The sequence below is a fragment of the Bos mutus genome, chromosome 6 (genome assembly GCF_027580195.1).
Source record: "Bos mutus isolate GX-2022 chromosome 6, NWIPB_WYAK_1.1, whole genome shotgun sequence".
NCBI lineage: Eukaryota > Metazoa > Chordata > Mammalia > Artiodactyla > Bovidae > Bos > Bos mutus.
Window position 1 is genome coordinate 39882911 of NC_091622.1, and position 13552 is coordinate 39896462.

At 39.0% G+C, this 13552-nt stretch overlaps 1 protein-coding gene and 1 pseudogene across 2 annotated transcripts in view; one reads left to right on the forward strand and one right to left on the reverse strand.

Annotated features, from left to right (window-relative positions):
* The window catches only part of SLIT2 (slit guidance ligand 2), a 405234-nt gene that overhangs the window by 135306 nt on the left and 256376 nt on the right, over positions 1-13552 (forward strand). The window lies entirely within an intron of this gene.
* LOC102272463 (nucleophosmin pseudogene) lies at positions 4239-5070 on the reverse strand (annotated as a pseudogene).

Consider the following 13552-nt stretch of genomic DNA (forward strand, 5'->3'; position numbering starts at 1 on the left):
CACTGTTATTTTTTTTTTTTTTTTAGTTTTCTGAATGTTGAGTTTTTTTTTTTCTAATTTTATTTTATTTTTAAACTTTACATAATTGTATTAGTTTTGCCAAATATCAAAATGAATCCACCACAGGTATACATGTGTTCCCCATCCTGAACCCTCCTCCTCCTCCGTCCCCATACCATCCCTCTGGGTCGTCCCAGTGCACTAGCCCCAAGCATCCAGTATCGTGCATTGAACCTGGACTGGCAACTCGTTTCTTACATGATATTTTACATGTTTCAATGCCATTCTCCCAAATCTTCCCACCTCTCCCTCTCCCACAGAGTCCATAAGACTGTTCTATACATCAGTGTCTCTTTTGCTGTCTCGCATACGGGTTATTGTTACCATCTTTCTAAATTCCATATATATGCGTTAGTATACTGTATTTATGTTTTTCCTTCTGGCTTACTTCACTCTGTATAATAGGCTCCAGTTTCATCCACCTCATTAGAACTGATTCAAATGTATTCTTTTTAATGGCTGAGTAATACTCCATTGTGTATATGTACCACAGCTTTCTTATCCATTCATCTGCTCATGGACATCTAGGTTGCTTCCACGTCCTGGCTATTATAAACAGTGCTTCGATGAACATTGGGGTACACGTGTCTCTTTCCCTTCTGGTTTCCTCAGTGTGTATGCCCAGCAGTGGGATTGCTGGATCATAAGGCAGTTCTATTTCCAGTTTTTTAAGGAATCTCACTGTTATTTTTAAGAAAGTGTTTGCTAACCCCCAGTCTCTAGAGTCTTTGGATTGACCACTCTTTGCCTGCCCTTCTTCTTGACGTGTTTCATCTTTTTCAGGCACACAGGATTGATTGGGTTTCATGCACAGCGATCCCAGATGAGATAGCTGTGTCAAGTGTGTCTGTGCACAGTCCTCCCTGTCCCTCTCCCTCTCCTGCTTCACTGCTTTTGCATCGCACTGGATATTAAAAGAAGTAAAGCACCAGGCCAGTCTCAGCTTGCCCCTGTCACTCATACCTGGGACAGTGCAAGTGACTATGTTAAGCTTCTGCTTTCCTGACTGAAGAACTTTGGTATCTTCTTTTATGATACTTGTGTATCGTTTTCAGCCTAGTTATGTCCCTTCTGGTAAAGAATCTGCCTGCAGCTCAGGAGACTCGGGTTCCATCCCTGAGTCAGGAAGATCTCCTGGAGAAGGGAATAGCTACCCACTCCAGCATTCTTGCCTGGAGAACCTCATGGATAGAGGACCCTGGCAGCCTCTAGTCCATGGGATCACAAAGAGTTGGACATGACTGAGGAAGTAACACTTTCACTTTTATATCCCTTCGAGATCTCTGTTCTTCTTTCCTTGAAAGGTTTTCTATTTTATATAGGCAGGGGCCAGGAACAAGAAGGCTTGTCTTATGTGAATGATTCTGAGTACTCTGTACTAGCAATACCACATCATAAGAGAAATTGCTAGGAATGAAAATTCTCCAGTCCTAACCCCAATCACTGAATCAGAACATCTAGAGTAGGGGCCTGGAAGCAGGGTTTCAGCATGCCCTCCCGGTGATTGTGATGTCTGCCAAAGTTTGAGAACCACTGCCTCACATCATATCTGCAACTAAAACTAGATGATCTCTATTGACCAAGTTTCATTCTTGATCTGTGACAGAGAGCTTTCTAAATGTAGAAAACTCCTTTGTCTTTCCACAAAGATTGGCTGGAGTAAACTCAAAAATTCTGTTTTGAAAATTAAAACATTCTTTTTTGTTCTTGCATTTCTGGCCTAATAATTCTCGTCCTTTCTGAATCCCTCAATGCGTCTGGTTAAATGAGGTAAAATACACAGGAAGAATGAGCATCTTATGAGGGTACAGCTTTCCTAAATAATACTCCTCTGTGCATTCATGATACAAGTTTTTTAGATGGTGGAGTATGGGCCTGGGACCAGCAATATGGTTTGCTGAGTCAGGAGTTTTAATTCTAGACTTTAAGTGGTTCCAAGATTGAAATCCTCAGCTTTCTTGGACAATTTCATTTAGACCTGCAGGGGGATCCCAAATTTAGCAGGAGTAAAAGATAATTCCTTTTCTTTCCTCTCAAACTACCCTATATTTCCTGAATTCACAACCTCAATGAATAGCTCTGACAGACTACAAGCATCTGTTTTGGAATTGGACTGAGCTAGATTCAAATACCAGTGTCATCATTTATTAGTGTTCTAGTCTTGAGCAAGTGAACTTTCTACATTTCTTGTAACATGGAGGCTCCCATGGGTAAATTTTGGAGATTTGGAGAAAGCACATGATTGATAAATGGTATTTATTTATTTATTTACTATCCTAAACTTGATGCCACCTCAGCATCCTCTTAATGATCAACTCGCTAGGCATCGCTTTCATAAATACCTTTCAAATAATATTACTTTTCTTTCAACAAATCTCCACCTCTAGCAAAGACCGTCTCAGTTCTTTTGGGATGACATAGTTTCTAGTTTGTTCTTCCTAACCTCTTGTTGGCTCACCTCTTTCTTGGAGCTGCCATTTACAGTTTTGCGGGCTCTAGAGAATCCCAGGGACGGGGGAGCCTGATGGGCTGCCGTCTATCGGGTCGCACAGAGTCAGACACGACTGAAGTGACTTAGCAGCAGCAGCAGAATGCACAAGGCACCCATCTAAGGGGCACCATTCAGAGGTCAGAGAAACTTCCCATTCATGCACAAACACGTACCCACTCTCACACAGCCATGCACACCCCACAGTCAGTGACATAAACATTCAAATGCACACACGTACACATTTCCACAAACTCAGAGATCACCTGCCACACACACCCACTCACATCCATTAACATTCACACACACATTTGTGTATGAAAAAGAGCAAAGCATATTTTTCAACAGAATATACGTTTATGTGACTGTATTGAGAAAGGAACACTTTTTTTCATCCACATGGGGGTGTCATAAGGTTTGCTCTGCTGTCCTCTCTCATCTTTTCTTCAAGAGCTGCCAGAATGACTCTGTAAGATGCCCCCACCCCTTCCCTGGACCATCTCCCAGGGCACTGTATGCCCTCTCAGACACACATCATTGTTTGTTGCCCTAATGCCTACCCAAGGTTCAAAAACCCCAGGAGATTTTCACTGGTACCCAGCCTTGTATCTTACCAAAAGGAGATGGGTAACAAATTATTTTTCATTCACTGAATAGGCAATGAATGTTGTTTGGGGGCCGCTTTCTGTATATATGGATTCACAAAAATACTGTGTCTTAACTTGCCTGGTGATGGTATATTTACTTATTTAAATTAAAAGAAGAACTCAGAAAAACATACCTAGCCACTTAGGTTTCATTAATAAATATTCTGTGTCATACATTTTTAGCAAAAGGAGAAATTGCAGTCCTCCATCACTGTAATCATTGCTCTGTTCCTCTGAGTGGGCTAAAAGAGTTCCAGCTATCTTACTCTTAAGCCATACTTTTACAGTCTTTTAATGTCTAATATTTAACGGGAATTCTTTATTTGTACCACCACTATGCCAGACACTTGGAAGCCTAATTTCATTTAGTCTTCAAACCAATTCTGGGGATGGGTTGATTTTTATTCCCATTATCCACATGGGGAATATATATTTATATATATATATATAAGAGGAATTTGCTTGATGTCAAATGGTGCATAAAGGGCAGAACTTGGCTTCAGAACTGGGTTTATCTGCTTTCAGAGTTTGTGGTTTTAGAATGATTACTGGGCATTCTTTTAGGCCTCATTAAATTCATAAAAATTAGAGTGGAAAAGGAACCCAAAGAGTAAAGGATGAAATACAGTTTAATACAACCATTCTTTAGATTCTCTAACTTCCAAAGTTAACATTGTTCTATTTGTAAGTGTGAATGATCTTAGCAATTTTTGAAAAAATAACTGAGTTTATTTCACATATATATTTTTGTCTCCCCTTCATTTCCTTTTGTCTGACCACCACTACTACTATGTCTTATTGTAACATTCCATACATACTTAGAAAACCAAGCAAAGGGTGAGTTCCATCTTCAAAAACTAAACAAACAAACAAACAAACAAAACATTTTGGACAACACATTCTTAGCAATGGAACCTGAACATCATTTATCAGACATGGTAGGGAAAGTTCTCACTCTGCATTGTAAAATTGGCAGCCAGATAGCACCTGTTACAGGAATGAAATAAGATGGAAGATTTTAACAAAGAGTTTAAACTATTTTCTTAAATAGACTTCCTGCACTGCCGTAGATCTAAATAGCCTCTTGATAAGTCACCCGGATACAATTGTTCACATAACTGATGAACTTGGCCTCCACTTTGAGAAGGATACCCTCTTTTTCTACACTTGCTTGCATTTTTACTTTAATGTCTTCTACAAAGCTAGGTCCTTCCCATGTTTTAGGAGTCTTTTCCTGTTTTGTTTTTTTTTTTTAATGAGTCTTGACCTTTTGATCTTGGTACTGATGATTTTGAGTCTTTTCCATTCTGGTTTGATTCTTTTGCACTTCTGGCCAGAGTATCTCAAGTAGATTTCTTTACTGGAACTTTCCCTTCAGCTGACTCATCACCAGGACCATCATCACCTTCATCATCATCACCATCTTCATCTTCAGCAGCAAGTTTTGCTTATTTTGTGAAATGATTTCCAGATTCACATCCTCCTCCTCTTTGTCTTCTGACTCTGCATCTTCCTTCACAGCTACTAAGTGCTGTCCACGGATACACAGAGGCCCTGACCCGTACTTCAACCACAGGCCCACGGGTGGTGTTACTTCAGAGCCCCTAAGGGACACTGTTGGCTATATAGGTGTTTTCAGAGTTGCTTGTGCCGCTTTAATTGGACTGCCTCCGTGATTCATTGCCTTTGCTTCAACAGCATGTACTTGGTCTGTTGAAGCAGCTCCAAACTGATCATTCTTAAAGATGACTGAAGCTCATTTTCACCATTATCCACCTTAAAGGGATAACTTTGTCAGCCTTTAGTTCACAACCAGAAAAGATAGTTGTGGGGCCTTGGGGGCTCGCTCATGTCCATGTCTATCCAATCTTCCATGGGCAAGTGGTGTGCAATTATGTGGAAGAGAAAGCACGCAGAGATAAGCAGCTACTGTTTAGAGAACAGCTGTGTAGAATGGAGTCATACCAGGGTAGTCTTTGCTAATTTTTATATTTTTCTCTGAACTATAGCATGGTGTTGTTTGGTCGCTAAGTCATGTCTGACTCTTTGCGACTGCATGGACTGTGGTACAACAGGCTCCTCTGTCCTCCCCTATCTCCCTGAGTTTGCTCAGATTCATATCCATCTGAATCACTGACTAAACCATCTCATCATCTGTCATCCCCTTCTCTCTCTGCCTTCAGTCTTTCCCAGCATCAGGGTCTTGTCCAATAACTTGACTCTTCACATCAGATGGACAAAGTATTGGAGCTTCAGCATTAGTCCTTCCAATGAGTATTCAGGGTTGATTTCTTTTAGGATTGACTGATTTGATCTCTTTGAAGTCCAGTGGCCTTTCAAAAGTCTTCTCCAGCACCACAATTTGAAAGCATCAATTGTTTGTTGCTCTGCCTTCTTTATGATCCAACTCTCACATCTGTACATGACTGCTGGATGGATCCTGCTAAATTTTGACTTTTAAACTAGAGAAAAATATTTATTTTCGATTTTTATGATCCTTGCTGGTATGTCTACTCTCCCAGTTTTACACATCTACAAATACTGGGTAAGATAAAACAAAGCATAGAAAAGGAGATGCTTAAGGCCATTCACAACTTCAAGCATCTTAATACTGAACTTGGAAGCAAGCGTATTGATGTTGAGTCGTATTTCTCTATATAAAGTTTGAAAAGATCTCTTAACTTATATATCTTTTATTCTGAAATGCCATTTTTCAAAATGTGTCTACAATGGGATAAACATATTATTTTATAAACCTTACAAGTTGCCTTTAAAAAAAACCACCAGATATGGATTTATTGTGGGAGCATGTTTACATATACAAATATTATTTTCCCATTTTCAGTTCCTTGTAAATAATAGGTGCGGGATGCTAAATGTCACTATATTTATATGCAAAGCAGCATTTCTAATCCTGAGTCACTTCTTTCAACTAACACATCTGTCTTTGACCTCTCTTCCCATGGCATTTTAGAATTGCTAGGGAATTTATAATCAAAATTAGTTTGGCAGCTTTCTGAAAGATAGAACCAAATGTTCCTTGCTGGAAGAAAAACATCAACTAATCCTGCTTTTATTATCACACTCAAGAAAACCACTTTTTGCCACTGATTTTAAGTCTGTTGTTGATTTCTCTTGGATCAGCTCTCCTGGATTTCAGTTTATAATTATATGTAATGTGAACCCCAATTTTGAAATGCCTAACTTTCTATTGTATGCAGTGTTTTATAAATAGTCTATTCCATTTCTCTGAAAGAAAGTTTTCAAGGAAGTCAAGTGTTTTCTGTTTCAAATCTAAGTTTAATAATAACCAGTATTAATGGTTATTAATGTGTCATTGGTGTCATTCATTCTAAAATCTTGTCTGTCTTTTCATATAGCTAATATGTGTTAGTCACTTAGTTGTATCTGACTCTTTTGCAACCCTGGTGATGCTCCTCCATCCATGGGATTTTCCAGGCAGCAATACTGGAGTTTCATTTCCTTCTTGTCATTTACTTCTCCAGGGGATCTTCCCAACCCAGGGATCGAACCTGGGTCTCCCTCATTGCAGGCAGACTCTTTACTGTCTGAGCCACTGGGAAAGGCCCATTGCTTTTATGTGTGTATGTAATATACGTGGGTATATGTATGTGTGTATAGCTCCTCAAGTCAACTCCAACAGAATTCCTTAGAACTTCCTTTAGCAGTTATCTACTCATTTGACAAATATGTATTGAATTCTTTTGATGTGCTAGGTTTACTCCTAAGATTTAAAAGTAAACCAATATATAAAATGACATTTTTTATACAGATATATAAATGACCATGAATGACCCTATTCAGTTGCTCCAAGGACTCCAAATCTACTGGGAGAAACAAGCAATGAATAGCAGTTATAATACCATATAGTAAGTGCTTCTCTGGAGTACACATAGGAGATGCACAGCCCATTCCAGGAACGGTAATGAGATATGGAGTGGTTGGCTGGAGCCATCTGAGGCAGGAAGGTTTTCAGCAGGGTGAACAGTGAGCAGCATCTAGAAGAAGTATTAGCAAAACCTAGCAGAGTTTGTCTCTTAGGGGTTGTTCTCTATGAGAGGCTGTAGGTATGGTGACTAAGCTCATGGACTCTGAGGTAAACTGACTGTGTTGGGATCCTGGCTCTGACACTTATGAAACATGAAATTTAGCATCACTTTTGTGTGTCTCAGCTTCCCCATTTGTGTAAAAGTGGGCTTTAGACTAATACCTACCTTATGAAGGTACAATGAGATTATATGTATTGATATAGGCAGGATGCTTAGGGGAAAGTACTTTGAGAGTACTTCTATTGGTTTGTTAGGGGTGAGTGTCAGAATAACACAAACTGGGTGGATTAAACAATGGGATTTATTACTTCACAGCTCTGGAGAACAGAAGTCCGAAAGAAATGTGCCTGCAAGGTTGGTTCTTCCTGGGGACTGTGAGAGAAGGATCTGTTCCTGGCCTCTCTCCTTGCCTTATAGATGGTCAGTCTTCTCCCTGAATCTCTTCGTGTATTATCTTCCCTAGATGCATGTCTCTGTGTCTAAATTTCCCCGTTTTACAAGGATGCTAATCATATTGGATTAGTGAAGTAAAAATCGCTTAGTTGTGTCCGATTCTTTGCAACCCTGTGGACTATACAGTCCATGGGATTCTCCAGGCTAGAATACAGGAGTGGGGAGCCATTCCCTTCTCCAGGGAATCTTCCCAACCCAGGAACTGAATCCAGGCCTCCTGCCTAGCAGGTGGATTCTTTACCGGCTGAGCTACCAGGGAAGCTGGATTAGGGCCCAACCTAGTGACCTCATCTTAACTAGTTACATCTATGGCAACCTTATTTCCCAATAAAGTCATACTCTGAAGTACCGAGGATAAGACTTCAACAAATGAATTGGAGTGGAGCATAATTGAATGCACATGTGTGCGTGCTCAGTCACTTCCGACTGTTTGCAACCCCATGGACTATAACCCACCAGGCTCCTCTGCCCATGGGTTTTCCGGGCAAGATGTCCTTCTCCAAATGAATGCATAACAGTGCTCAATTTTTTTAAAAAGATGCTCATTTTCTGTTGTATAAAAGTTAAATGTTTAGACAAGATAGGTGAGAATAAGGAGGAAATTTGAATGGAAGTAGCTGTCCCTTTGACAGGTAGCAATCGTTGCCCAGAACTGCAAAGGTCTGTTGTGGTATATTTTTGATACTTAGGAGAAAAATGCCAAAGCCCATTTTTTCCATCATGTGCTTATCTTTTCACTTCTTAAATTGAAGATACATTTCTACTTTTAGTTGCCTCTTACTAAAAATCATAGTTATATTTTTCTGGGCTATGATAGAACTTAGAGATCAACAGTTCCAACAATCTCACTTGGAGAGGAGGAGAGGAGAGGGACAGGAAAGTTGGCTAAGGAGGCCTTTGTTACCACCTTTGTAACCTCAGTGGTACCCTTCTGGCCCCTAAGCCTCTTGGGGGTAAGGGAATGTCAGTGGCACATACTTCACTTATGTCTCATAGGTACTCAGTTGCCTTCAGCAACATTTACTTTCCCAACTCACTTATTTGTGGGAAGAGAAAGATTGCTTACAGAAGAAATGGATAAAATGACGCTTTAATCTATTGCTTTCAATTTCACCCCAACTACTTTTTGTATTTGGACTTTTGATTTAGGTTGCCATTTCTCTGTTCTTCAGCACTGAAATAGCCTCTTCCTAAGCATGTCAATCCTGTTTATTACCTAAGAGTCATTTCCTGCTGCCCCTCCAGGTGGTAAATGGCATCTTTTGCTAACTGAGATCTCCTTTCCCATTCCTGTGGTTCCTTTCCTGTCCTCCCTTTCACTGTTTCATTCTTCACTTTCCTTCCTCCTGTCTCCTCTCTCCCCTTTCTTTCCCTTTCTCCCCCTTACCCTATCCTTTGCAGCTTCATTCCTTATTTTCCTGTTTCTTCTAGAGACAGTAAACAGGAAACATAGCTTCAATTGTTACTGAATTTTTGTACATTAATACCTTGGAAAGATTTATGGTTTCTTAGTTGTGACAGTATAAACTCGGGGTTTATGTTCACTCAGTACATCAATCACTTTTCTGCCAAATCTAAAAATTCTGTGTCAATAAGCCACAGAACTGAAATCTGTTAACATTTCCAACATCAATATGGTGTTGTCAAATTTGAGATTTAGCCTTTTTTTATTGCTTTTTTCCCTGCTTACATCATCACTGATGGTCTGATTAGAAAAAATGGAGTGATAAAACATGGTGAAACAGTTGTTACAGGGCTACTGTGTATGTATATAAGTGGTATTAAACAATTAGTTGTAATTTCTAAGCATTTTAGCTTGAGGAGCTAGCACTTTTTTGTTGCTCATCATGTTTTTCCCATTCAGATTTTAGGTAGATTAATAGTAGAACACACATGCATTGTATAATTCTTAGAGCAAAAGTGGCATCAGAGTTGTGTTCTTCAAGTTCTGCAGTCTCTCCCTGCATGTGAGAGACTGTCCAAAAGACTAGTGAACAACTCAAAATGCAGATTCTATGACGGTGAACACATACAGCTTTGTTGATTTCCTTTTTCCTGGCGTATAAATAGAGGCCTGAAAAATATTTATATTTTAAGAATATTTTACTATGATTATTCAGTTTATTTTTCATCTTTTTAATGACCTAGTCATTACAGTTACATCTGCATATTAACCCTGAAAAGGGTCTAATTTTAGAGTTGTATTTTAGACTTTGTACATTTCTGAGGAAGAAATATGACAGTGGCAAGGATTAAAAGGTCAGATGTTTCATTTTTCATATTCTATCCCACTATTTCCAACTTTAAGATCTCAGGATCCCTATAGACTCTTTGAGCTAAGTATGTGTGTGCTAGTTGCTCAGATGTGCCCGACTCTTTGTGACCCCATGGACTGTAGCCTGCCAGGTTCCTCTGTCCATGGGATTCTCCAGGCAAAAATACTGGAATGGGTTGCCATTTCTGTCTCCAGGGGATCTTCCCAACCCAGGGATTGAACTCTGGTATCCTGCATTGCAGGCAGATCCTTTACATCGGAGCCACCAGTGAAGCCCAGAGCTTATTGAGGACCACAAATAAAGAACTCTGACGCTATTTGAGATCAGATTACCTGGATTTTGGTGTTGATTGCACGTAACTGTCTAATCAACTCCTTCTTCAGCCTCTGTGAACTTATATATCCTCCCACAAATGAATGGTTTAAGAGTAGGAATGCTTTAAATGTAATAACTACTTGTGAGGTTGTGAGTCCCTCACTCCTGAGGGTTTCACGTCCAAGAAGGCATCAGATTTCCAGCATGTTGTTGACAGGACGTAGGGGTGCATGTAAGCTTGATTGCTTCAATGTCCATAGATACCATTTCTCCCCTTTGAGGACAGTAGTCATATATCCACATTCTACATCAGGGAATAAATGAATTGGGAGCTGAAACCGATCCATGGCTGCTAAGGCCCTTGAGGTGAACCTCAGATTGAGAGCAAAGGGAAACAATGTGTCAGACAAATGAAATCAGTATGTGATTGTCAATATTTTTAAAGTTTTATAGAATGAGGTAACACTGAAGGCTGTGCTTGTATGTGTGAGGCAAGGAGGATGTGGGAAATCTCTGTATTTTTCTGTCCAGTTTTGCTGTGAACTGAGACCTGTTCTAAAAATTAACATCTATTTAAAAAAGAAATGCTCTCCACCAAACAAAAAACAAACAAAATCTCCAAAGCCAGATGTCTTCACTGGCAAATTCTACCAACCTTTATCGAAGAAATAATGTCAGGTCTACATAGACCTTTTCAGAAAATGGAGAAAGATAGACTACTTCCCAAAACATGGGATAATAAAATCAGACAGCTCCATTAAAAAAAACGGTAATCCAGTATCCCTCATGAACATATATGCAATATCCCTTTTCAAAAATTGTAATCACCATAGCAATAAGTAAAAAACGTAATACATCATGACCAACTCGGTTTTATCCCAGGAATGCAAGGTTGCTTTAAATTTCGAAAAATCAATCATTGCAGTTTGACATATTAGCAGATTTTTTAAAAAGGGAAAATATTTAACATTTAGAACTCACTCATGGTAGAAACTCTTGGCAAGCTACAAATAGAGGGGAATTTCTGCAAACTTATAAAAGGCATCCTTGAAAAACCTTACAGTTATCATTCTCCAATATAGTAAACTGCTCTTCCTCTAAGTTCAAGAGCAAACCAAGTATGTCCACTCTGACCACTCCTATTTGACATTGTATAGAATATCCTAGCCAAACCGGTAAGTCTAAGGAAAAATTATACATCTTCGTAAGGAAGAAGCGAACTCTCTAACATTATTGTTTTTCTTTTTTTGGTAGAAAATCTTGAGGAATCATCAAAAAATGCATTCAGACTAATAATTGGACTTGTCAAGGTTGCAATATGCAAATTGCTTACTCGTCTCATGTTTTTTCCCAAGAGAAATGGAATTTTTGTCCACACACAAATTTATATGCAAATATTCAGTGTAGCTGTTAAAATAATAGTCAAACAGTAGAAAAGAACTCATTGTTTATCAGCTATTACTGTGATTTAACAAATGTAGTGGTATCTATAGACAATGGAATTCTACTTCTCAGCAATAAAAAGTACTGAGCTATTGGTACTTATAACAACTCTCAGAAACCTCATGCCAAGTGAGAGCAGCTAGACATAAAGGACTCCACGCTGCAATATTCTTTATATGATATTCTAGGAGAAGCAAAATTAAAGTAAATATATCAGTAGCTGCCAGTGGTCAAGACCCAGAGAGAAATTGACAGCCAGGGTCATGAGGGAACTTTTGGGGACAGTGGAATAATTCTGCATTATGATAGGTATATTGGCAACAGGATGACAACATTTGTTAAAACTCTTTGTATATTTAAAATAAATTTTATTTCTCATAAATTATACTAATACAAAGCTGACTAAAAATAAGATATAAGACTCTAACCAATGCAATATTGTAAAGTAAATAAATAAAGGGGGAAAAAAGACTATCTTTAGATAACTCTTAACAATTATACTGACAAAAAGTGTCACCAAGGATTTCAGTAATTGATTCAGAGTTGTGGGCTGATAAATGGATGAAAATAACCCCCAAAAGCTCAATATTATTAATAGAAAGCAACCACTGAAACATAATGCTGCAACATAGCCACATAAGGAGATCAGTAAATCCTAGCCAAAAGTTTAAATCTTCCATTATTTAATGAACTTGACCCAAACTGTGGCACTTGTTAGTAATTTTAATGGTGGTAACAAATTTCATATGTATATGCTTTACAGTTTTAAAGAAGTTAGAATCTTGTACTGTGTTTCCTGAAAGATCTTAAGGTCTGAGATATATTCTGACCATGAAAGCAAGAAAAGTCATGGGTATAAATAGACATCATCAAAAATTGGAATGTTCTCTAGAATGCCGTGTAATTTCCCAAGTCTTTACACCCATTCTGCTAGCCTGTCTGCTTCTGTTGCTTCTACTTTCTGAGAATCTCATTTTGGGTATCCCACATTCCAACTTGCTGAGATAGGAATGACTCACTCACTTGATTTGACTGATGAGTCATTCTCCAAGATGATGGGTACCCACTGAGAAGATTTGTTGTATCAGATTAGTTCACTGCCCAGGATAAGGAGCTGTTTTGAGGACAACAGTAAGCTCTGGCTTGGATGGGTATGATGAAAATCATATGGTACCAGGACAATGATGGCAATATATCCATGGCAGTTTTTATCAGAAGTAGCTGTGGCCTGACTAGCATTTTAGACTATAAAACCTCTTTAGTATATAATTTCATCTGACCCCTATGACATTTTTAACTTTTCTTTTTATAAACGAGTCTTTGTAGTTCTTTGTCTGGTGAATGGCTCTCAATAGGTGCTCAGTAAGTATTTATTGAAAGAATTTGTGAAGAAATTAATAAATGGATTAATGGAGAGATGAATAAATCAGTGAGGTTTGCAGAAGTTATGTAACTTGGCCAAGGTCATAGGACCTGAAAACATTAAAGGAAAGCAGTGGAGTAAAATGAGCAATTAGTTATGCAGCCTTTGCACTCAGATCTGGACCTTAACTTGCTTAGCCTCAAGTTGTTCCTATGTGAAATCAAGATAATGGCTGCATTTACCTATCAGAGTCTTGAAGTAAAGTGAAGTCGCTCAGTCGTGTCCGACTCTTTGTGACCCCGTGGACTGTAGCCTATCAGGCTGCTCTGTCCATGGGATTCTCCAGGCAAGAATACTGGAGTGGGTTGCCATTTCCTTCTCCAGGGGAACTTCCCAACCCAGGGATCGAACCTGGGTCTCCCACATTGCAGGCAGAT